General features: G+C 36.7%; 1 protein-coding gene across 1 annotated transcript in view; it reads left to right on the top strand.

Annotated features, from left to right (window-relative positions):
• Positions 1-447: 447 nt before the first annotated feature.
• Positions 448-25448, top strand: part of Fut9 (fucosyltransferase 9 (alpha (1,3) fucosyltransferase)) — a 150815-nt gene continuing 125814 nt past the window's right edge. The window contains exon 1 of the mRNA XM_013016649.1: positions 448-692. The gene's annotated coding sequence lies outside the window, so the exon portion shown is untranslated. The remainder of the gene's footprint in view (positions 693-25448) is intronic.

Here is a 25448-nt window from a genome sequence, read left to right as displayed (position 1 = left end):
CTGCAATGGAGCTGGCGGTGTGGGCCAGCACAGGTGCCCCAGGCCAGTGGCACGGAGGGCTGTCCGGGCTGCCGCCTCCTGGCTCAGCCCTGGCACCAGCGGGCTAAACCCCGTAGCTGCGGCCGAGCGTGGGTAACCCCCCAGCCGGAGCGACTGGAGGAAGAGCGCAGGGCGCCAAGGGGACAGCACAAGGGGGGAGTGAGGAGGGGCGCTGCTGGTGGAAGCGTCTCCGCCTCAATTTCTCCTTTTTCATCTCATTCGGTGGGAACCCTGGCTGGGCTCTGATGCCCCTCCCTCCATCCTTCCAACTCTGGGTGATCATCTCCCAGTCTTCTCCCGGCTCGCCCCCCTTCCTCCTTTCCCTTCCTCCCCCTTTTCTCCCTCCCTCCCTCCCTACCGCGTGCCTCTTCCCCTCCCCCTCGCCTGCCTCCCAGCTCCGCCGCGGCGGTGGCCGTAGCCGCTTCAGCCCAGACGGAGATGGGCAGAGCGCGCGCGAGGCGCAGCAGCTCCACATCCACGGTGCTCCCCGCCCACAGCCTCCTCTTCCCCCGCCGCCGCCGGAGCTGCCTCGGGGTCCCCCGACTCCAGTCCGGCTACTAGGACAGCGCCGCCACCGCCGCCCGGCCCAGCTCGCCGCCTGCGCCGCGCAGCCTCCGCGCGCGCCCCGGATGGCGCTTCTCGCCCCAGGATCGGTGAGTAGCCAGGGGAGCGCGCAGGGTGGCGGACGCCCAGGTTGGGCGCGCAGACAACATCTGGAGATTGGAAAGGCAATCCCAACCACCTGCTGGGATTCCCCCCCACCCCCACCCCTGCCCCAGATCAGGACACAGAGGGTCTCGGGAGGGTCCTGCTACTTGGTCCTTCCGGGGATGTTGGATTTCCAACTCCACCTGCAGACGATCTGAACCCTCTGCCCCTCGCAGATACAGCTGCCTGCGGCTCCTGGTCCTGCTTCACCTTCAGGCTCCTGGAATCCAACCCCCTCCTCCTACACCCACCCCCCCTCCAATACACAACCCAGCCTGGCTCAGCCTAAACCGGGTCTTCTCAGTCCTCATCGAATTTCAGAATTTCCGCTTCTGCCAGGGGATTTCTGAATTTCCCCTTCTGCGAACTCCCCACCCCCCCACCCCCCGCCGGCTCTCACGCAGTTCTCGCGCCCACGGAGCTTCTCCAACAAAGTCCTGCCCCGACACCCGTCTTCCCTCCCTAGCCAAAGCCGGTCTTCAGTGCCCACTGTCCCGCCACTGCATGCCCGCCCTCCCCCACCACCCAGGGAAGAGCCCTCCCTCTGAATTTTGACCTCATTTCCTTGTCACCAAGCCTCCTCCCCAGCTTTTCTGACAAGTCACCTCGGGAGATTGACACGCGGTCATCCTGGCCCCAGTACTAATGTGTTTTCCTGCACTTGGGCTATGTAGGGACAGATCGCTTGGTTATGGAAAGAGCAAGGCAGAAATCCACCCGGCGGGACCAAACTTTCTGTTATTTGGCTTTAAAGCGGGGAACTGTTTACAAGGCTTAGATTCCTTCTCCTCATTAACAACCTTCTTAGCTGAGCAGAGGGAATGCCTCTATCTGACCTGTTCCTTTCAGGTTGAGAACTCAGCACCTGATGGAAGCTGAAATCTCCTTCAGCAGAAACACTATCAGATAGCTCAGCTACTCTTGGGGTAGGAAACATTATTTTTTTTTCTCTTGAAGAAGAAGGTAGTACTAAATTTACTCTTTAAAATCTTCTTTGAAATCGCCAGAAGCCAAAGCCCTTATTCTTCTTTAGGTTTAAGCTGAGAAAGGGATATTGAAGATTAGAAAGCCTTCTATCAGGAAGCTCTGGTATTGTCTGGATGCTTGTTGCCTGGTGCAGTGGCTTATTGCCTGAACAATATCTCTGTAGAAGTTTGCTTAAGGCAGAAAGAAGCCTTTCCTTCTGAAACTGGGTTTACAGTGTTAGCATTGCTAGTTGATTGGGAGAAAGTAGTTTTGTGCAATGAATGGTCTCAAGGAGTGGAGGGCTCCAGTAGAAAGAGGGGCTCTTGTATATTTTTAGTTGCAAATTCTCCTGCATTTAAAACAAAATATTGCCCACCAGATACCTGTGGCTTGTGTTTTTAAAGAAGTCATGAAGATATTCATGAGCTTGTGGCATTTTACACTATAGAACCCTGGGGCATAGGAATATTTCATTCTACAAGTACGGATAAGTGTTTCAGAAACACACCTTAGAAACTTTATAAGGTACCTCTATTGATGTCTGTAGTGTCAATATAATTCTCTTGATGTTACGATAAACAATTGCAGGGGAGTAAGTTGCCATTCTTGCTTTTGCAGTTGGTGGAGAGAGAATATGTCTGTTTTCTCACCCGAACAGAGCAAGTCTCTGCTTATTCAAGAAATCAGAAGGGAAAACTTAGCAATCCTCTAAGGGATTCGCATAGTGAGCATTAACCTAAAACTGATCTTCTCAAATGTTAAGGAATTTCTGTCTTAAATTGTTTTAGCTAAAACTCTGTCTGTGGTTGTTATTTTCCTATTCTCTGTATACGTGAACAGGAATGCAGTGACAATCTTTGGTTTTCAGTAGATGTGGACAGCTGTGTGGGAAACCATTGGTCTACAAATAATGACTTTATTGTTAGGTTTCTAACTTTTGTAATTTTGGTCAGTTATATTTGGTATTTGATTAATAAGAACATTAAAAATTGCACATTTAAATGTGCAATGGCTGTACATGTTCACATGTAGGCAAGCCATGTGGTTAGGAGGTGAAGTTGGAAGCTGAATCTTATTTCTCTTTAAATATATTTGCCCTTTAGGTAGCAATGGAGTGATTATTAGCATGTATACTGCATTGAGCCGTCATGAGTCTATATGGAAAAAGGCACATGCCATGTGTAACAGGGACAGCAAGGAATAAGGCCGGGCATCCACTGTCTCTCATAACTGCTAATGATAATTCAAAGCAGCATATTCTAGCATAAGTCTAATTGATGTCACAATATTAAAATGGTTTCAGAATGATCTAAGAAAGTGAAAACTGATCTGTCATAAAGTATGGCAGGGATTTCTGTTAAGATTTCTTGGTGAGCTGGGACTCAAAATCTTCCTGGATGTAACTCTATGGTCATTAACAAGTCTATGCAAAACAGTCAAATGTAACACATAGGGTGGCAGGGCATACTGATATCAGAAAAATCATCTTTAAAAATCATTGCTTCATATTCTACAAGGCTCATAATCACATGCCACCTAGAGGACAGGTCAAAATGGAATGTTTGCATTGTTAAAGAGAAATTAAAGAACTGTGGAAAAGATATGAATTGATATTCCATCAACAAGTTACCATTGCTAACTACTGCATGGGAGCCAATTTTGTTGTGGGTGTCTGACCAAGAGATAAGAACACCTAGGAAGAGAAAACAGTAAGAAGGAGAGGTGGAAGGAAGTATAAAACTCAGGAATATTTGTTTACATTTATTAATTGAATAAAGTAACTAACCACAAATCCTATTATTTGGTACTTTGGATTTCAGCTGTTTTCCAGCTTGAATTTTAAGAAAAGTCTACTTAATTACTGTAATGCAAATGCAACTTAAAAAATAAAGGTATTCTCTGATTTCATTCTGTAAAATCTAAGGCACAATGACAAATTTGTATAATCAAATAAGTCAAGAAATTTTGAGATAAATTTTAAAAAGAAAACTTGGAAATAACAACACATACACTGATATCTAAAACTATAATGTTAGATAATCATACAATGAAATGCCCTATGGAAAAATTAATTAAAGAATAACCACATAAAATATTTTCACATATTAATGTAAATTTCTCATATCATTTGATCAACTTCTTGTAATTTTATGTACAAATTTTAAGTGTCTATATAATTAAATGCAAAATTTATGTATTGAAAAATTTCCAAATTGCCCTTCTTAATATCAAATCATTGCATAAATGGTCATGGTACTTTATCTTTCTGTCCTCATTCAATAAGGGCATATTTAGCTAAAGCCTTCTCAAAGATCAAATTTGCAAAAATGAATATTTCAAAATTAGCATAATGATTCATCCCAAAATTTACAGCAATTTTATCCAATTGATACTGTTCTGAATCAACTCTAACATATAATTAAAATTCCTACAGAAAGCACCATTTTAATTCTGTTATTTTTACCTGCCTATGATTTGTTGTATAAAATATACTATTTTTCATTTAGTAACAAGTGGAAAACTTTAACTTTCTTATTCATGGTCAGCTTTAGGCACAGTCCCACTTCTGGCTATTTTGTTGGCTAATTGATGAGAAGAGTAAAATAGACTTCGCTGCCAAAGCTGGCTTTCAACCTTGAATCTCAGATCTCAGCTTCCTTAGGAGCTAGAAGTTGTAAGAGTGAGTCACTGGTGCCTGGCTACAAGTAGAATACTTGATATTCTTATTAAAAGATGTCATAGAATTTAGAACTTGATTAGAAAATATGGAGCACATATTATTTTTGTCATTTTACTAATATTATGGACAAGATTTCTAAGTGGTGGGTAGAAATAGCGTCTTTTGACTCCATGATGTAGCTGTCAGTCCCCAAAATCAAAAAGGACAGCTCACCTTAATTTATTTTATTTTAGAGAATTAATAAGAGACAAATCCATTTTAATATTGAAGACATTGGAAAACGAAGTAAAATAAGGTCTATATTTCTGCAGGGCCGATAACAATGCTGGCCTGGCCCTGTAAAGACCACAGTTGAAAGCAACCAGGCTTTCTGCCCATTCTTCAGCTTAAAGCTTCAGAACCCTTTTGTAAACTACACTGTAACTGTTCCACTTAAAATAGTTAAATATTTGTAATAATTTTCATTACAAATTCATATAGTGTGCAAGTTGTTTCTACAGTAATATCATTGTGTGGACACTTACAGTTAAGCATTTATAAATGATAGATTGAAATGTTTCTAAAAATGTTAGATGCTGATTTCCATGAACTAGAAATAAAAGTTTCTTATAGTTTTATCTGTATATTTAATTAATCCTTACATCAGACAGACAAAGTTTGTGCATACATGCATTTATTTTCTATTTTCATTTGTGTCTTTCATAGACTCTGGTTATTTTGGGCTGGGAAAATAAATTTGTTTCACAAAGTTCCAAGTCCACGGTTACACATTCTAGCACTTTTAGCTTCCCTAATAGCCAAAATCGTAAAACTGAATCATTAAATCAATAAGAAACTGTTACCACTATTGGGTAAAAAAGTAAAGCCAGGCATCAGTGTTTCATGCCTGTAATTCTAGCTACTCAAGAAGCTGTGATTAGAGAATGTCAGTTCAAATCCAGCCTCATCAGGAAAGTCCATGAGACTATCATCTCCAATAAACTACTCAGATAAGACTGAAAGTGGTGCCATGGCTCAAATGGGAGAGCGTTAGCCTTGAGCAGAAGAAGCTCAAGGACAGTGCCCAGGCCCTGAATTCAAGCCCCTGATGTGTGTGTGTGTGTGTGTATTTTAAGTAAATAAAAATTTACATGTATTCTTGGTTCATTATTTTCATCTCATCTGAGAAGAACTGCATAGTTATGTGTGTAGGTAAGTAAATGACATTATGAAAGGTAATACTTGTATTAAACTATTAAAAGTGTGGCTGGTTGAAGGCCCCTGGGAGAATCTATGACCTTGGACTGCTTGTGGGCTGGCTATGGAGAAGAGGAGGGAAACTTGTCATTAGATTTCCTTGTGGAAAGAATTGGCCTTCTTTCAACCCATTAAGATGCAGCTCTGTCTGAATGGAGAAGTACATCTCTAAGGCTTCCATGACCTAATTTCTTGGGAGTGCAATTCGGCCTACATTTAATGAGGTCTTACTATGTGGCAAAAACTGAAACAATGACAGCAGATACATGCATGCATATGATAAGAGTTCGGATCCCCAGAGAGCTTAGTGTTTAACTGGAAAACAAAGACAAGAAGCAACGAGCCATCAAAAACCCTTCACTAGGGCAGCCAAAGATGTGCCAAGACAAATCAGAAAGAGTACCATTTAGTCAAATTTGTGTGTGTGAAATTGATAGAGATATGCCATGGCTATAGCTTGACGTTGAAATAATCCATTCGTTAAAGAATAATAGTCCTTACTTCCTCTATTAATTTTAACTTCAACAGTGATTTCTTCGACAATGCATCTTATTATGCATGTATATATACCTATAAATTGACATATAGTGTGTGTGTGTGTGTGTGTGTGTGCGTGTAACTTCATACTAATAAACTCAATAGATAGTTAAGTCTTAAGGTAAGTTTCTAAAGTAAATAACACACATTTTATATTTTCAACATAGTTTTGAAATGTTAATTATTTTTAAGACAAAGTATTAAAGGAATATTCAGAGGGATTTTATAGGAAGAGATCAGCCTATACAGAATGGTATGTTATACTTTCCATAGGATAGGTAGCTTATAAACTATTTGAGAAATATGTTCAAACTTTCAAATGTAATTTAAACCCTCTGTGTCTTGTTACTGTGATAAAAGAACATTTATTGAATCATTTTATACTCAATAATAGCTAAAGAAGCTGACACAGAGTTGGAAAGATAAATATATTCTCATGAAGAAATTAAGAGAGAAGTCTAAAGCTACATCTCAATCATAAGTGTCATATGTCATTTTTAAGAACATTAGCTTGCACAGTTCTTTCTATAGTTGTAAAAATTTATATTATTATAACTACTAAAACAACTTCTGAACAGGGCTAAATAATGTTACAGGACAGGCTTACTCTATGTAGGATATAGTTTATTTTTACTTTGTTTTACCTAAAGAAAGTACAAGTATTTGATATTTTAGTTTTACATGAGTGAGAAAGTAATTATAATTCTTAAGCTGTTGACTTTGCTTATGCATTCTTGGCTACTTGCGGTTTTCTTGCAATTTTCACTACTTTCCTTCTATCAAGAAAGTGACTGAGATAGATGAAGTTATATAATTAGCAACAAGGGAAAACGGAGAAACATTGGACATGAGATTAGCCAGGGAACAAACCTGCTGCTGATAACGATTGTGCACTACCATGATCTGTAGGAAGATGAATCCAATGGTCACCTCCTACTGAATTTCAAGAACTACGACGACAGTGTGAGATTTAACCCACTAAGGTGAATAGTCAGTTTTATTCCTTGTTTTGAAGGGACTGGATGAAAGCTGTCGATTGAAGTTGTTTTATTTGCCCACACCAGCAACCTGATAGCATTTGTCTGTCCCTACAAAAGGACTAAGTTGTCTTACAGAAATGGGAGTGTGAAATGCATTGAAAGATCATGACAGGCATTTCACCTATGAAAGGAAGAAGCTGGTACCATTCTCCTCTATTTCTAGTAGATTTTTTGCTGTGGTTAGTGGAATAGTGATCAAATCATGGTGGAACATGGCAGATCTAGTGGAGAGTTAAATCTATAGCCCTTGAAACAATTTGAAAGAGACACCTTTTCCTCCTCCTCTCCCTCCCCCTTCTTCCTTCTCCTTCTTCCTCTTCTTTCTCTTCCTCTTTTTCTTCCTTTTTGTAGAGCCAACATTCCACCAGACAGTTAGGGGGGCTGGTTTTAACACAAAATTTCTATTGGATAAGTGCATTTCAGAGGACCTTTTCTCATCTCAATAGTTACTGCATCTGACTTGATCCAGCCCATAATAAAATAGCTGGCCACTTTCAAAGAGAAATATCAAAGTAATGGTTACCTTTCAACAGAGGTGTATGTGGCAGGGAAGTAGCCTACATGTTAGGGTATGACATGCTTAAATCTTAAAGAATATCTATAAGGTAAGGCTGTTTAGATACTTGCACATAATCAATGATACTCAGGTTAATTGGGGATACAGGGTCTCAAATGTAGGGAGTAGTCTACAGCTTGATGGACAGCTTAAAATACATTGCTTTGTGTTTCACTCAAAGGTTACTGATTTTATTTTATTTTATTTTTAATTTTTTATTGTGAAAATACCGTACAGAGGGGTTACAATTACATGGGCAAGGTAATGAGTACATTTCTTATCAAGCATTGTTGCCTCCTCCTTTGTTTCCTCTTCCCATCCCTTCCCATACCTGTCTCCCACCCCCCAGCCCTGCCAGGCCAAAGTTTGCAAAGTTCATTTTTCAACATAATGACTTGTACATCTCATTGTTGCAATGGCTCTACCTGTATTCCTATTTAAACTGTTTGTTTTTGCCCTTTCCTTCCACACATTATACCAACATCAAATACAATGAAAACAGGGGTTAAACCATGGGGGAAGGACATACAAAGCAACAAAGAAATCATTTTATAAATGTGTTAGAAACAATCACATGAAAGAAAAAACATTTGAATACTTATCTTGGAGTTCATTTCACCTAACATCAACTTATCTGACCTTTTCTGAGTGTCTCAGGCATATACTAGTTACTACAAATAAGGGAAACCATGAGACCTATGTTTCTTTGGGCCTGGCTTACTTCACTTAATATAATTTTTTCCAAGTCTTTCCATTTCCTAACAAATGGGACAATGTCATTCTTTCTGATGGAGGCATAGAATTCCATTGTGTATATATATCACATTTTCTTGATCCATTCATCTATTGAGGGACATCTGGGTTGGTTCCATATCTTAGCTATGGTAAATAATGCTGCAATATACATAGTTTTGTTGGTAGCAGTCCCACTTTTGGGGCATTTACCCAAATGACCACAAACAAGACCATACTAAGGTTTCTGATTTTAGAGGCAAAAGTTCAGTTAAAATTTCCAAGTGACGCATAAATCATCTCTAGTACCAAAAGACTCCTGTAAGATACTGGTTATTTGTGAGGCCTGAAAACACGTAGTTTACCTTAATTGCCAGAGGAATTAGACATTATGTAAGTGCCTATAAACTTTCCAGAAATGTGACTTGACAGAGCCCAGAATTTGTCATATTAATTGCCTCCCCATTGGTAGAAATACAGCAGTATCAGAGTGAATGCTACTGCATTGGAAAATTGTGAGTTTCTCTTCCATAAGACATTATCTATACAGTTAAATTTGTGAAACAGATTCTTTCACATCCTACTCATGCTGATGACAATGGTGAAGAAATTTGAGGAACCCTCTGATAACTTATAATCACTTGAAAAGTAACTATAAATGTATTTTAAGGACAAGCCACATGCATGTATCTTAGTCTTGATTCTTGGAAGCCAGTAATTTAGTCAAAATATCTCATTGCAACAGTCTAAGGCAGCATTCCAGGAGATTAATCTTGCAATGGATTCAGTTCCATGAACAGCTGGGTCTGTGGGACCAAAAGTTGGATTTAGTTGGAGATAACCTATTTTAAGATTCTAATTCTCATCATCTTTTCTACTAGCCATGCAAGACTGCTGTACTAAGCTATTTTATCTCTTACATCCATACTCCCTTCAATTGTATAATCAAGATTGTGGTTCTTTTTTCTCCTCCTGGGATTTCATGTAGCTTCCCTGGGACTATCTGTGAAACAAAAGGATGAAAGCCCAGAAAATAATTTACACATGCTTTTAGCACTTCTCTAACATATGGTTTTCTTCAGCTATGATAAATCTTCATAGGTCCTTAATAGATAGTGAAGGATAAGTATGATGTACTCTACTTACTATAAAATTGTATGCAGAAGAAAAAATATATAGTACCTGGAATTGGCCTGAAGGATTTCATTTGCAAAATGGTAGATTGTTTTTTCTGCACTGTGAACCATGATTTGCCAAATCTTGGGGAGTCTTTTTTCATTCCATTAGATACGAGTAAAAATGTGACCTGAGTATCTGTATCCAACATGTCTTTAAAGTTCAGTTTACTCGGATGCGTTCATATTTATTTTGATATTCAGAAGGTATGCGGGTAGTTTGACCTGTAACCAGTCTCTCTTTTGGAATTCGCTGAGGTCATGGTAGAGAGGCAGAGAGGATTAAAGAGCGAAGAAAGAAGAGAAATTTTGTATGTATTTTCCGTTTCAGAGGTGGTGATAAGGGCTTAGGCCTAGACAATTTCATTTAAAATCTATCCAGTCCACCCAATACTATAGTAATAGCGAGACTTGTGCTAGATACTATTTCATCCTTCGGAATTCCATGACTCAAAACCTTAGACTGTTGTTGTTTTTGCTAGATTAAACTGGTGGGTGCAGTCTGATGAATTTCTTCAAGGAACCCATCTTAATTTGAAGAAGCATCTGTTCCATTTTCTAGATAATATCTCTTACATTCTCACCAGTTTCAGCATCAGGGAGAGGAAAACTTTTCTGTATTGTGCTTGTGACCTCAAGATTTTATCTGGATTTCTGTGACCTTTCTCATTTTCCACATGACCAGCATTCTCACTTGATTCAGGGCAATAAGTGCTCAAATACTAATCAATACTCACCCAAGATTTCCCAAGATATCCTCCCAGGACTACCTGCCTGAGAGGAATCATTCTTTACAGTTGTAAAGACTGAAAAATCTTATTGTTAATTTATTTAATGTTGCTGTGTTGGATTGAAGGATAGATTGAACTGTGCAATGGAATACTGCTTGCTATTTTTCTTTAATCATTAACATATTCCATGACACCTGTTTTCTCATTTGAACCACTCAGGGCTTGAAGGATTTTTCTAAGCTCACCTTTTATACTGGGCATGCTCATGTCACATCACATCTCACATCTTTGTTGTCTGAAAGGAACACAAACCATAGCCCAAGTTACTGTATTGCAGATAGACACTTGACCTTCAAATCAGCAGGAAGACTCTCCATTTAAAGGAGAATTAGCAACAACCAAGACAACATCTTGGTATCTTTTTATAACCTACTTCTTAACCCTTATCTTAAAATAACCCAGTTGACCGTATAATTTGGCTAGCACATTTCTTACTGATTCCCATACACTTCCCTCACATCTCATACAAGGATAGGAAAGTCCTGCATCTTTCTTTTTCAAGGAAGCACGTGATGTGTCTGTCAGCACTTCATACTTATGAGCAACTACCAAAATCTCTTCAGGATTTTAGACGTCATTACTAGCCAAGTAATTACAAAAACCTTTCATGGTTGCAACAAGTGCTCATAGAAGATTTTAGAGTTCTGGGTCATAGATTAAAGACAATGACTATTCATAGAAATAGTGCTAGCAACAGGAATCTTTGGTTTTAGTTTTTTTGTTTTTGTCGGTCATGGGGCTTGAACTCTGGGCTTGGGTGCTGTTCCTGAGCTCTTCAGCTCAATGCGAGCACTCTGCCACTTGAGCCACAGCACCACTTTGGTTTTCTGGTGGTTAATTGGAGATGACTTTCCTGCCTGGGCTGGCTTTGAACTGCGATCCTCAGATCTCAGCCTCCTGATTAGTTAGGATGACAGCCTGAGCCCCCCCAGTGCCAGACTACAACCAGCAGTTTGTTGTTGTTGTTGTTGTTTGTTTTGGGGGGTTTTGGGGGGGCTCCAGTGGTGGGGCCTGAACTCTGGGCCTGGGTGCTGTCTCTCAGCTCTTCAGCTCAAGGCTAGCACTGTACCACTTGAGCCACAGTGCCACTTCTGGCTTTTTTTTTTTTTTGCTAATGTGGTGCTGGGGAATGGAACCCAGGGCCTCATGCATGCAAGGTACCACTGAGCCACCTTCCCAGCCCCTTAATTTTTTTTTTGTACTGGCTACCACAAGCCTAATTTCCCCAAAGCAACACGAAGCAGACAAGGTGATACCTACCCATTACAAGGAAAATATTCTAACACAAGCAATCCAAATCTTTTGAGTTTGGGCAAAACACATGTCTCCGATGACTCCAGAAATAGATGATATTTTTATCTTCCTAGGCTATTTCTTATTTTCTGTTTTTTTTTCTTTTTTATTTTTCTGCCAGTCATGGGGCTTGAACTCAGGGCTGGGCACTGTCCCTGGGCTTCTTTTGCTCAAGGCTAGCACTCTACCACTTGAGCCACAGCACCACTTCCAGCTTTTTTTTTTTAATATGATACTGAGGAATTGAGCCCAAGGCTTCATGCATGCCAGGCAAGCACTCTACTACTAAGCCATATTTCCAGCCCCTTAAGCTATTTCTTTACAAACATATTTCAAAATAATTAAAAACAAAAGTAGAGATTCATAAAATGCACAGAAATGTGATAGACTTGTAGAAAACTCATCTCTCAATGATGATAAATGGTTTCAATAAATTCTTGCTTTAGCAAGTTCTTTAGATATGATATGCACTTCCTTATGAAAAATGATTTTAGCATGTGATACCTGAGAATGAAGAATCTCTCCCTTGATGAGAAACTCAAAAAGTCAAAGTTTAGAACAAACATACTCGCAGTGCAGTAATAGACTCATTGTTATGATTATATATATGATTATATAGGGCAGATTAAGTAATTGACAATTTCTACATCAATACATACAAATTTGAACTTACACCATAGAACAGAAGTATTATATGTTATTGTATTTACAGTGCATTGCAAGTACAAAACAAAAAGAAAACTAAAGTACCCATATACTTTCTCAACATTTTACTGTTTTTGCCAGTAATTTACATTCGGAATTGTGCTTAAGATTTTCTAAATAATGAGGGCTGGGAAGATGGCTCAGTGGTAGAGTGCTTGTCTCACATGCATGAGGCCCTGGGTTCCATTCCTAAGCACCACATAAACAGAAAAAAAAATCCAGATGTGGAGCTGTGGCTCAAGTGGTTGGGTGCTAGCCTTGAGCTGAAGAGCTGAAGGACAGCGCCCAGGCCCAGAGTTCAGGGTCCACAACTGACTATACATATACATACATATGCATGTATGTATACATATACATACATGTATGTATATGTATATATACATATTCTAAATAATGAAAAGGAAAAAGTTCCATATCACATTGTTTAGTTTTTAGATTCCATCTTCAAGAATGATCATAGCTATCAACATTTCTAATAAATATCTCATAGAGCTAATCTAGGACATGTGCTTTTTCTCAATTTTGTCACAATATATCATAACATGATCCTAAAACATTACATTTCCCTTACACATTTAAATGGATACCTCTGAAATTAAACCTGTTTGCTTATTAATCTTCAAGGTCAAAGAAACTGGCCTTTCCCACTAAAGCCTAAGTATTCAGTAACCTATAGAAGTGACTTGAAATGTTAATAAGCATGCTCACTTTCAGAAATTTATGTCCCATGAGGAACAAAAAACTCGAAGGTATATAGGATGTATACGGCTTTTTAGAAGAAATAAAATATTAGAGTTCATGATAACCATTGATTTAGTTACAAGAGTTGAATATCTGAAGTGTACATCTCATTCAAACTTTCATGACAAATAGTGAGATCTTAAGGTTTTATGTTGCTTATAATCTTTTAGCAAAGAAGAAAATCACACAATGAATCACAAGAGTATATTTAGTTATCAAAAAGATGGGTGGATTTCAGAGAGGTGGAGATATTGATCAAGATGCATTGTACTCCTAAACTGACATGCTGAACTGAAACCCCTTCTACATCAACTTAAAGATGATAAAGATAAAAAGAAATTAGTTGTTATCATCTAATGATTCACATTCTATAGGTTGACTTCTATGTTTTAATTTAACCCCCAAGTTGAAATTCCCAAAGCTTTTGAGTTTTCCCCTCCTTCAAAGAAAGAGACTAAAGATGAACATCTTACTTTTCTTTCCCCTTTTGCTCTGACACACAGAAGATTTTCTTCCTTCATTTTCTGACATAATGTTTTCTTCTAACATGTGAAAGTCTGCTGCTCACATAAATTTCTGCAGACTCTTATTGTTTAACCACACCTCAGAAACAAGAACATAAAGGCAAGGCCTGGACTTACTGGGCACATTTTTCTTTCTATGAATCTGAGTTAAAGGGTCAGATAAAATGAAGGACATTTTCACTCAACCCTTTCATTGAGTTTCTCTTTATGTAACTTCAAAACATGTGTTTTGATTTTGTTCCAAAGCTATATTGCAAAAGTAATAATTCTAAATTCTTGGGTTTTCAGTAAAATTAATTTTCATAATTTCCCCTAAATAAAAATAATATACATGATACATACATATACATATACAGATCACATAACATATGCAATTCAAGGGGAAAGAAGGCTAGCATAAATTAGATAGGAATCAGGTATATTTTGTGGGAAGTATGAACTGTCAGCAAATCACCGACTTGATTTGAGCATGACTGGCCAGCTAAAAGATAAAATTTTGGACAGTGAGATAATATAAAAAAATCTGTACAGGAAAGAGGAGGCCAAACACTGAATTATAAAATAGTGAAGGCAAAAATTACTGTTATAATAGGTATTCTATGGAAATACTGCCGGCTAAGAAATGACTAGGTCATAATAGAAACTTCTATGGAAGTCCAACTGGAAAAACAGAGCTGTAACCAGGTACAAACTGGATTAAAAGTCTCATGTAACTATTTTCTATTAGTAAGTTAAATTTTCCTATATCTTTAAAACTGCTCTGCATATTGTGTAAAAAATTGTATGATACAGGAAGTTGATCTCAGGTCCTCACACTTCTAAGAGAATTGTTCTTTCAGTTGTATCATATCTTCAGCACTTCATTATATGAAATATATTATGAATGTACAATTATTTAATATATAGATACTAAGTGGATAGTAAATTCTCATTCAGTGTATATCATGTTTTCTCTACATTTAATAATTTGAAAAAATATTCTTTCAGGCTTGAAATAAATATATGATGAGATAATTAGGAAGGTATCATTAGATTATCCACTTAAGCCACTTAGAACATTTGGACTTTGGGAGTATTAAGTAGTAATGCAGGGAATGGTAATAGTAATGCAGGGAGAGCACTAAAATATAATTAGGATTACACTTTCCGTGACAAAATTAAGTTGACATCTGGAAAAGAAGATTTTTATGTGAGTTTTTGTGTATGTGTTGGTTCTGGAGCTCTAATTCAGAGCCTGGGCCTTATCCCTGAGCACCTTTTTTGAAGGACAGTGCTCTACCACTTGAGTCACAGCTCCAATTCACCTTTTTTAATCTTAAATTTTATTAGGAGCTGGGCACCAGTGGCTCACGCTTGGAATCTTAGCTACTCAGGAGGCTGAGATCTGAAGATGGCTGTCCAAAGCTAGCCCAGGTAGAAATGTTTGAGAGACTCTTATCTCCAATAAACCACCAGAAAACCAAAGTGGTGCTGTGGCGCAAAGTGGCAGAGTGTTCGCCTTGAGCTGAAGAGCTCAGGGGCAGCACCCAGGCCCAGAGTTCAAGCCCCATGGCAGACAATAAAAACAAAACAAATACACACACACACACACACACACACACACACACAGACACAGACACACACACACACACTCACACATTAGGGTAGTGTGGTACAGATTTTTCCACAGCAATTCAAAGTTATCAACTGAAGGAAGTATTTTAATAAGCAAAGTTGGATAGAGAATAAATCACTTTAATAATAATAATAATAAACCAGATGAACAAGAAAAAACATAATTATTTAAATCCAATAGAAAGCTAAACTCAGTGAGATTACAAAATCTTCAGCATTTTGGAAGGGCTGGTTCCTTCCATGGAGAAAATCCAACTATATAAACAATAACAATAACAAAAGTATTTTACATAGTCCAGTTAAAGCCAGAAGTTACTGGAATGGATAAAGATACCAAGGTCTAGCTATTCATTATTTTTAAGAACATAAAGTTTAGAGGCATAGACAGCAAAAAATAAAAATATAGAAAATAGTGAAACATGTTATCACTAGTAAAAGTTGTGTTACTATCAATTAAGAAAATATTTTAAAAGGTCATGTTTCTAAGAACACAGAGTGATGTTATATAGTGTTTTGATAAATCAATAGATTTGCCAACAATGTTACTATCATAAATGTATGTGCAGCTAAGAATTGAGCTCAAAATGAAAAAGTAAAGACAAATCAGATCAATCTAAAAGAATAAAAAGATAAAGCCACAATTTTGTATAAGGATTTCAAATCTTCTTTCTCTATTTTAAGTTTTTTGAAAATTTCTAGTATTGTATCATTATATGTTTTAGATCTCTGAGTTTATGATCAGTAGGAAATTAAACATAACCTAGATCCATCAAGCATTCAAACTAGCTTATTCAATAACACATAAGACACATATAACAAATCTCTAGCTAAGCATAGCCTACAGCTTTCCAGTTTATAATCCTCCTATTTATTTTATGTTTAATATACATGCACAAGGAGAGGCAATTTTAGCCTCACTCAGAACTGATTTTATTCAAACATGCTTTACCATTACGTTTTCAGTCCATATTGAGCATGTATCACATGAAGATTTTATAAAAATTCAGTTGGTTTTTTCCATATAGTACTTTTTTATGATAATCTTCAAGAGACATTTTTTTAGACTTTGTTTTAAATAGGGTTTGTATTTACTCAATTGATTGAATTGAGTGAACATTGTTTTTTTCTTTTTAATGGCCACTAGGAAGCTAAAAGTCAGATTTCTGTCACCAATTACTATAAAAGACTATGACATTCATTTTAAAATCATCTGAATTATAGATGCTTTTACTTAATTCCATGTTTAGAGGTAAGTAGTAGTTTTGTTTTTTGTCAAAATTGATTAAATTTTTAGCAAAGTAAAGGGCATGTACGAAGACCATAGGTGGCAAGCCAGGAAGAAAAATATATAATTGAGGTAACATTGCATAGTACATATTGCATAAAAACAACCTGAGTAAATCTATAGAATATTACTTGCTGAAATTGTACTTTTTCAGACACATAACCATAAAGACTCTTGAAAAATATCAGTTTGGAAATTTTAATAGTAAAAGTAAATCTTGTAAGTGGAAATTTAATATAACTTTTTGAATGAGAATAGGCAGTATAATTTACCCAGGATTTCTGCATTCAGAACTATCTGGTATGAACCAGGTTATGAAAACTAGGGGTCACTGCACTATTATCTCGGTGTCCATGTGTTCTTACACTGTTTCGGGTTTCTGCTTGAAGCCAGGCCCTGTCTGTAGGCAGGCTGAGTAGCCAGAGAGATAACAGCATCCCACTGAGATAATATGCTTTTATTCCTAATGGCAACCTGAGGAGAAGGTGCAGAGTACATATTATTAGAGTAATTGTAGGAAAACTTGAGGCTAGATTTGCATCCTGTTCAACTCGGCATGACAGTTTTTTGATTCCCAGAAAGAAGATTCTATGCTAGTAGCTAGCAAAAGAACCCAACCTATTAAGAACAATTACATGTGGTTTTCAGCTCTCAATAGCGGGAATTGAAATTCTCTATAATTGATTACATTTTATGCAGGAAAACAGAAAGGAAATTTAATAGCAAAATACTCTGTTCTGTTAGGCGAAATGAACCCCAAGATAAGGATTCAAATGTTCTTTTCTTTCTTGCGATTGTTTCTACCATATTTATACGATTTCTTTGTCGATTTGTATGTCCCTCCCCCACGGTATAAGCCCTGCTTTCACTGTATTTGATGTTGGTATAATTTGTGGAGGTGAAGGGAAAAAACAATGGTTTAAATAAGGATACAGGTGGACCCATTGCAACAATGAGATGTACAAGACGTTATGTGGAAAAATGAACTTTACAACTGTGGCGGGGGTGGGGGAGACCGGGGGACAGGGAGATGGGAAGGATTGGGAAGGGGAAACAAAGGAGGAGGCAACAATGCTTGATAAGAAACATACTCATTACCTTGCCCATGTAATTGTAACCCTTCTGTATGGTATTTTCACATGCACACAAAAAAGACCGGAAGCTCACATTATTAGTAATTTCAAAAGCAGTATTAGGCTTTGTTCTGAGATTCCGAATATATGATGGTACATTTTACTAAAGAAAAAGTAATCAAAATATTTTCTAACTTATGTCACTTTATGTCTAAGATTCACAGAGAAGCAGGGTTCTAAGGACTCATGCCTGTAATCTTAGCTACTCAGAAGGCTGAGATTTGAGAATGGTAGTTCAAAGCCAGCCCAAGTAAAGTCTGTGAGATTGTTCTCTTTTAAGAATATGTTACATATTTTTTCAACTATTTCATTCATTTAAAAAAGTGACCAATCTCTTCTTTCTCAATATGTGTAACTCAGTTCATGATTGTAATCATGAGACTTTTAACTATAATTAACTACCCAAAAGGCCAGAAGTAGATCTGTGGCTCAAGTGGTAGAGCGCTAGTTTTGAGGAAAACTACTCAGGGGCAGCACCCAAACCTGTACTCAAGCCTCAAGACTAGCACGAAAAACAAAACAAAACAACAACAAAAAAAACAAGATTCACAGAGAAATTCTTCTTTTTTTTTTAAATCATCAGTCGAAGCAGCTGAGTGAACTCATATTGAATAGGAACATTTTCTTACCTGGTAAGACAGAGCCTCCTCTAAGATAGCATGTAGCAATTCACAGAATACATTAGCATATAAAGAGAAATAACTCTACATTCAATTGAAGCAGCATGATTCAGAAAAACATACTGGTTACAATTAATTACACAGTCTTAAAGTTGTCCAAATCTTCCAAGGTCTATTTGCCTTTATCCTCAAATTATTATCATGAAGCACACACACACACACACACACACACACACACACACACACTTTTACTAATGTAGACTAGTAATAGGATATAGAATATTAGTGTTATTTTTTTTACCAAACAGAAAAACTATCTACTTTCTTAAATTCATCTTTTGATATACTAAAATATAAACACACATGTATATATATATATTCAACTGTATATGAATATTTATAATTATATACATATGTATAAAACTGCCAGATGAATAGGAACACACTATATATACTTAGATGTAAATGCACAAATACATACATATAGTTATATATTATAAACATGCTTGTGATATATCCACAAATACATACCACATATACACACACATATATATGTACATGCATATATAAAATTTATTTAATTATTCTAAATTTAGAGAAACTAACTCTAAATTTACTAAAAATACAAACAAGGTTTTCAATTTAGGAAGAAAATCAATAGGAGACAGAAAAAGCAACTATTCAAACCTAGATAAATAAGGCCTTCCACCTTCTGTACATAGCACTTTTCTAGTATTTTATTTCTTTCTTAGTTCCTGATACTGTGGATTCTTCGTGGTTGTTTTTCTGTTGTTGTTGTTGTTTGGTTTTTACAGCTCTTCCTCTAAACATATTAGCCTGAAGCAAACACAGAGTATAGACACATACCAACATGAGAAAGGGTAGTACTACATTGTGATTATAAGAAGTAAGTTATAATTAAAATTGTTATTAAGCAATAATGATGAGCCAGAAACTGATGGATTGTAACTCATGCCTGTAATACTAGCTATACAGGAGACTGAAATTTGATGATTGTGGTTCAAAGCCAGCCCAGGCAGGAAAGTCTCTGAGATTCTTGTCTCCAATTAATGACTATAAAGTTGAAATTACAGCTGTGCCACAAATGGTAGAGTGTTATCCTTTACCAAAAATGTTAAGGGACAGTGCCCAGGTCTTGAGTTCAAGCTCCAGTGTTGGCACACACATAGAAGAAGAAAAAAGATAGTTGCACGTGGCACTCCCTGATTCAGGTAGTACATGAGATCCAATATCAAATCATTTTGCCTAGAGAGTAAAATGGCAGAAAAAAATTAAAGAATAAAACATCTAAATGGGATGGAAACTGTAAATCATGTAAGGAACAGTATATGTTGTTGAATTATTGTCCTTATTCAGCAACGATCTATTCATCTACTTTATGAACATTTCAGTGTGGGATAAATGAGTTAGATTAGCAAATGAATCAACTAACATGAATCAATATGAGATACAACAGAATAAAATGGTCCTTTTTTAAACACACTGTTATCACGGAAGTTTAGTTATTTGAATAGAAATGATCAGCATCACACCTTAAATCATGCCTGGTACCCCAACCTGGTGCTTAAAAGAATCCAGTGATTTAAAAAAAAAAGTTAGAAGAAACCAAGCAAAACTCTTTTTTTTTAAATTCTTTTTATTTTGTTTTTTTATTGTGAAAATACTGTTCAGAGGGGTTACAATTACATGGGCAAGATAATGAGTACATTTCTTATCAAGCATTGTAGCCTCCTCCTTTGTTTCCCCTTCCCATCCCTTCCCATCCTCCCACCATCCCCCACTCAATCCTCCCCGCCCCCCCCCTTAACAGGAAGTATAGGAAGAACAACTAACCATGATTTCTTTCGTGTTTTTCAACTTTTAAGCAACTGCCTATTTAAAAAGAGAAGCCTAAGACAAATGGATGGGGATAGAAGATACCATTGGTTTAAATGACAGGAGATAAGCAAACCACTTAAAAAAAGAGAACACAGGCAAATGAGCTACATTTTTTAAAAAAGCTTTTTGTCAGAGATTTCTAAACAACTATCAATTCAGTTAAACTCACTAAGGTCCTAAAGACTAATTTGAAAGGAAGTCATCTTCTGTAATAAATTATGCTGTTTCCAGGATAACATAATGTGCTATAATACAAAATATAAAAAGGAAGGTAAAGGAGAGGAGAGGGGACACGCTACTTGTTTATGATGGAGCAATATTGAGAGTATCGGGGCACTTTAAAAAATATATAGCCACATTATTTTGTTCTTTCCTTGGATCAATAATTGTCACATGGTATTTGCACATGAACATTCATAGTCTTATCTTATTTACACTTTCTTTGCTGCCCAGAATCTTATTTTCTCTTCTGATTTACTTGATTTCTATTTATTCCTTAATAAAGAATAAGCACATCCCATACTTCTAGTATATTTAGTTTCTTCCACTTTTACAAGATTACTTTAAAAATGAAGACACATGATTTGTAGATTTACAGAGCATTTTCTCAGGAATGCTTAATAGTTAACTATTTTAAGTAGGTTAAATATGAAAGTTCAAGCCTAACATCAGTGAATGAATATTTATCTTTTTGGGGTTCTTTTTCATTGTAAAAACACTGAACAGAGAGGTTACAGTTACATGAGCAATGTAATGAGTACATTTCCTATCAAGTATTGTTGCCTCCTCCTTTGTTTCACCTCACTAACCCTTTCCTCCCATCTCCACAACTACCTGCCCCCCAGCCAAAGTTGTAAAGTTTGTTTTCAACATAATATCTTGTACATCTCATTGTTACAATGGGTCAACCTGTGTCCCTATTAAGCATTTTGTTTTTTCCTTTCCCCTCCCTGAATTAGAGAGGTGTATATACAGGATGCAGGGCACTGACATCAAAAATATTTATATTTTGAAATTTCCTTTCTATGTTTTGAGCCAGAACTTATACATTTTATCCTGTATAGATGTTAAGGTACCAAGATGTTACACTACTGTAGACATTAAGATACTTTAGATATTAAGCAACAAGTATCCTAATATCTAAAATCTTATTTTTTTCTCATCAAGATGTCCATTTAAAACAGTATTTATTTGCCCTAATTATGAAATGTCCTTAGTGTAATTCCACACTGTAAAAGAAACAAATTATGAAGATTAATTATGTCTGAAATTTCTCATAATAATTAAATAAAAGCTACATCAATGTTAATTGGATAAATTGAATTTACTCATGAATTACATAAGTATTACTCACTACATACTTAAATGCTAAGTGGCTGACAAAAGTTACTGTCAGAAGTATTTCATATCAAAACTAACTTTGGAGTTTTGTTATTTTATTGCCATTTTGTAATATGACCAGTAAGTTCTAGCAGCCTATTTAATCATGATTAACACTAATTGAAATGTAACATCAGGAAAAGAAAGGCTTTGTCCTTCCAGAACCTTCAGTATGCTTTCCTTCGAAGGCTTTTTATTCTAACCACAAAGCCTGAATCCCATCCAGCTCAGTCATTCTTTGTCTACATTGTGAGGCCTTCTTTTATGCATTTACATGAACAACATTTAAGCAAAACTTCATAGTTTTGCTTCTCAAACCTTAATATCCATACAAATTACCTGAAGATACTGTTAAAATGCAAATGTTTATTCAGCAAATCTTGGAGGAGACATTGGATTTCTGACAAACTCTCATGTGAACTGCTGTTCTGTGAACTGAACTTTGAATTATAATGGTTTGTAACCTGGCTTTTAACCAGGAAGGCATACATCTATCTATGTATCTATCCACATGCGCATTATCTTTGTCCTTAAAAACACAATGTGTCCTAAACGCAAACATTTTTAAGACTTCATATGGATAGAAGCATATTTTTCTTCTGAAGAGTAAAACTGACAGTTATATAAAAGGTTTGTAACTTAACTAAGAAAAATGGCTACTGATTAAATACATTGTATTATGTGTCAGCGGGGGTTGGGTGATGTCTGTGTGTATGATATTGGTCCTGTGGCTTGAACTCAGGGCTTAGGTGCTGTCCCTGAGTACATTTATTCAAGGCCAGTGCTCTACCAATGAGCAACAGCTCCAATTCCACTTTCGTAGGTAATTAGATAGCTGAGTTTCATGGACTTCCTTGCTGTGGCTGACTTTAAACCATGATCCTCAGTTCTTAGCCTCTTGAGTAGTTAGGATTACCAGCATCCTCAAGTAATTGTATTTTAGATGCATAAACTAAGGTCCAAATAGGTCTCGTTATCTGCCAAAGTTGGTCCGTAGCTGTTATTTGCATCCAGGTGTTTGGAGTCCACTCAGAAGTAGATTGTCTTTCAATGTTTGGTTACACAGAAAAAAAAGTGTATTAATACAGTAAATAAGTGAAATAATGGACATATAAATAAGTGAACATAACACACACACACACACACACACAAGTAACTCATTGGAGTCATTAAAATACTTGGTCTAGACTGAGTAAGAAACTGATATGGTCAAAACGACAATGACATTTAACCACGTGGGTATGGGAGGACAATAGGAAACCTTAAGCATAGTAAAGAACAAAGTATGGAGAAAACAAAGAGAATATTTAAAGATGATATCTGGAACTTGGGGCATAGCTCAAGAAACTCAAAAGAAAAATAATAAAGAATGGATTCCTCAAATGAGCTTTGTCCATCTGGATAAAATTGTATAAACACTCATTCATATTCTCTTGTGGAAAAGAATTCACCACCTCTGAAGACGGGTTTAAAAGTAACACATCATCTTTGCAGAGAAATGTACTCACCAACAATACCACATTTGTTTTCATTAGCCACTTAACCCACCTAATTGTGAAGACAAAACGTCAACAGCAAAGAGGATCCTAATAGAATTACTCTAGTGATGCGTGAAATTAATGAAACATCAGTTGATTTGTAATACCAGGGGAACATGCATATAAAAACTGCTAAAAATTTAAGCTTGACTTTGGTTCTAAAAGTATTAGAATTTCCAGACAAAGTAGCTACTTAGGCTACTTAAGGCCTAAAATGCAAATCTTCTCTTCCAATGTTCCTGCCTTCAGCAGAGAGGAATGATTCAGAGTATGGTCCCTAGGTAAATGGGGCATAAGTCAGATTTTTTTTAAAAGTCCTTAGACACCCTGCACTGAAAGAAATGAAAATCTGGCAATCATGAGTTTTTAAAATGTATGTTTTTCAATTTAGTTACAATTATAGAATCAAATCAGAGGAACCAAGAGATGAAGAAGGGTTACAAATATTAATCACTGAGGATCCCTGTCATATCCCTGCCAAATGAAATCATGCAAATATTGAATGGAAGACAAGAGCAATGCTAGATACAAAACTATATATCATGCTTTAGTTATCAGAATATCTGGTTGACAAGACAAACCCCAAGACAACTTTCTATTTTTCCATTTTGCTATTGTGTATTTAGAGTAAGAAATAAATTTGACAAAATTGTTGAAATATCACAGAAAATTTTAGGTAACTCTCTTCTAAAACTGTTCTAACATGATTAAAGAATTTAATCATTTAAGCTATTAAAACAATTTAAGCATATAATATTTAAGAATTTAAGTATTTAAAGAATTTCAAAGAGGTTTGGCATAGCTGAAGAAATATTCTCTTCCAAAATAGTATCTGGAAGATTCCTACCCCCTGCCAGAAATTGACTTAAAATATAATTGTGACTGAATCCAATCAATTCTTCAGTATCCATCAATGGCTTTTAACTGACCTCAGAATAGTGTTTGAATGTCTAGAAATGTCTTTAAAACTTTTTTGCTCTGTTTCTGGTTTATGTCCCAAATCTTATTTCTCACTAGGGACCAGTTCATACTTCAAGCTTTAGATGTACAGGCTTGAAAGAATTTGGCACCATCTGGATTAAAAAAATAAAAAGACTATCTTTGGCTTGTGATTTCCTTCTACATGGAATACAGTTTCTTTCCTGGTTAGTTAACCCAGAGATATGTGCTACCTTTTCTAGGAAACTCCTGCAAACACTAGCCAAGTGTAACTAATTTTCTTCCAGTAACAGTGTTAATATTTAACATATGACTCAACATTATTATAGCATGTCTGCCTTTCCTTCTACATTGTATGATTTCTTATGCTCAAATCATGGCTTTCTACTTTGCAACATTCTCATTCAGAACAGAAAGTAGATATTCTTTGATACCTACTCCAGTAGGTATTCTTTTTTTGTGTGAAAATACTGTACAGAGGGGTTACAATTATATGGGCAAGATAATGAGTACATTTCTTATCAAGCATTGTAGCCTCCTCCTTTGTTTCCCCTTCCCATCCCTTCCCATCCTCTCCCCTCATCTTCCACCCTCCCCCACCCTCGCACCAAAGTTGTAAAGTTCGTTTTCTACATAAGGACTTGTACATCTCATTGTTGCAATGGGACCACCTGTATCCCTATTTAAATGATTTGTTTTTCCCCTTCCCCTTCACAAATTATATCGACATCAAATACAGTGAAAGCAGGGGTTATACTGTGGGGGAGAGACATACAAAGTAACAAAGAGATAATCATATAAATGTGTTAGAAACAATCACATGAAAGAAAAAAAACATTTGAACACATATCTTAGGGTTCATTTCTCTAACATCACCTTATCTGACCATTTCTGCTTGACTCAGACATATACTAGATATTGCAAATAAGGGAAACAATGTTTCTTTGGGCTTGGCTTACTTCACTTAATATAATTTTTTCCAAGCCTTTCCATTTCCTAATAAATGGGGCAATGTCATTCTTTCTGATGGGGGCATAGAATTCCATTGTGTATATACACTCAACTTCTTGATCCATTCATCTACTGAGGGGCATCTGGGTTGGTTCCATATCTTAACTATAGTAAATAAGGCTGCAATAAGCATAGTTGTGCTGGTAGCTTTAGTGTGGTCTTGTATCTGAACATTTGGGTAAATGCCCAAAAGAGGGAATGCCAGGTCTTAGGGGAGCTCTATGTGGAGTCTTTTGAGGAACCTCCATACTGCTTTCCAAAGTGGTTGAACAAGTTTACACTCCCACCAACAATGCAGTAAGGTTC

Source organism: Dipodomys ordii, unplaced genomic scaffold (assembly GCF_000151885.1).
Source record: "Dipodomys ordii isolate 6190 unplaced genomic scaffold, Dord_2.0 Scaffold32, whole genome shotgun sequence".
Taxonomy (NCBI): domain Eukaryota; kingdom Metazoa; phylum Chordata; class Mammalia; order Rodentia; family Heteromyidae; genus Dipodomys; species Dipodomys ordii.
The sequence above is the reverse complement of the archived record's forward strand: the minus strand, read 5'-3'. Positions and strand labels throughout refer to the sequence as shown.